Genomic DNA, 1,676 nt, shown 5'->3' with positions numbered 1-1,676 from the left:
ATATCAGTAATTAACCTGTCAACTGGTGAAATAGGACCAGCAAAACTAGTGAGAGTTGAGAAAAGTTGGACTGTTGAAGAATTAAAACAACATATAGGAGAAGTAATTATGTAATATACATGTATTGTTATTATATTGTTTGCCTTAATTCCCTCCCTCATGGCATGCAGTACAGCCCATTGTATGGTTCTCTCTATAAATGGATTCATATTTATTCATAATTAATATCATTTACTGGTTTGTAGTATTCCTTGCCAGTAGCTTAATTCCCCACGTTTCAATATCAATGGAGTTAATGTTGCATTAGTAAGTTCTGCAAATTTCTTAGTAACAGCTTTAAAATAATAAATAAATCAACAGTGTATTACAGAACTTACAGCAATCTGTGAATCTTGTAGGATCTTTTGTGATAGTGTAAAGTAAATTATGAGGCATAATTATAATCTATTAGTATAGTAGTCAGTATCTTACCATTGTAGAAATTGTTAGTAGATCCAGTCAATGTAGATACTGCTAGTACAACTGATAGAGTCATCAATAGAGCGCTCATCTTCTTGCTTAATAGTGTTTTTGCTGTTACGTGTGAAAGTAATATTATTATTGAGTTCTGTTTATTAAAATGTATCCGAGTATTGTGTACTTTTAATGTTTACTTTTATTTAAGCTAACTAAAACTACCCATATAGAAATTCCAAGGTTGTTACAACTGGGTCACAACCTTGCAAAGTTGTAGCCACCTAGTAACAACCTTGTATAAAAGTGATAAAGTTGTGAGCAACCTAGTGACAACCTTGTAGGAAAGTGATAAAGTTGTGACTAACATGTAAGAAAAATAACAACCTTGTGACAAGGTTGTCTGAAGGTTGACAGGAAACTGGGGTTTCATTAAGTGTGCCCCACGATGATATGAAGCTATTGCTACCATATATAAAGGGACCATTGACCAGCATTTATACAAGTCAATAAAGATAACACTAATACACATCCACATTTTTATACATTAGCTACATGTATCATAGATACATTACAAGTATCTAGAAATCATTTGAAACTATATGGGATTAAGATGTCAATAATAATAATGTGTTGATAGTCTTTAAGATTATAGTTATTCTATTAAATTCATTGTACATTGTGAGAAGGTTGTGACAAGGTTGTGACAAGCCAAAAAACGTGTCAAATCCAAGGTTTTTACAAGGGTAGTGACCGGGTAGTGACAACCTATTGACAACCAACTTGTTACAAGATTGCCACAATCATGCTACAACCTTGGTTTTTCTATATGGGTATATTGTCCATCCAGTGTAGAATATATTATGCTTTTTGTTGTATTTTGATTTATAGTAATGTCTTGGAATGTGTGGATAACTTCAGAAGAGTCTTAATTTGAACTGTGGTTAATAATTAGAATCGCTCTATTTTTTATATTATTTGATATTTGCAAATAACCCTACTTTATTTCACACACTGTATAATAACTATTACGTTATGATTTGTTATTTTTCAATATTAAATTCTGCCATTGCACAAAATATTTCATTGTTATTCTCATCATAAGCGATGACTTTAATGCAATACTTGCCCTATGAATCAGAATAATTATTTTAAATAATATATTAATACTGACTGGCCAGAGGAGTAGTAGTGATGGAATTGTGCTATTATATAATCCATGA

The 1,676-nt window shown here is 31.4% G+C and overlaps 1 long non-coding RNA gene across 1 annotated transcript; it reads right to left on the bottom strand.

Moving 5' to 3' along the window:
* Positions 1 to 159: 159 nt before the first annotated feature.
* On the bottom strand, positions 160 to 406 carry LOC109592379 (uncharacterized). Its single transcript, XR_002190319.1, has 3 exons — positions 378 to 406; positions 236 to 334; positions 160 to 193 (listed from the first exon to the last, which is right to left on the bottom strand). It is a non-coding gene; the product is annotated as an uncharacterized LOC109592379 (long non-coding RNA).
* Between the last annotated feature and the right edge of the window lie 1,270 nt (positions 407 to 1,676).

Source organism: Amphimedon queenslandica, unplaced genomic scaffold, assembly GCF_000090795.2.
Source record: "Amphimedon queenslandica unplaced genomic scaffold, v1.1 AMPQUscaffold_5424_Cont22607, whole genome shotgun sequence".
NCBI classification, from domain to species: Eukaryota; Metazoa; Porifera; class Demospongiae; order Haplosclerida; family Niphatidae; genus Amphimedon; species Amphimedon queenslandica.
The sequence above is the reverse complement of the archived record's forward strand: the minus strand, read 5'-3'. Positions and strand labels throughout refer to the sequence as shown.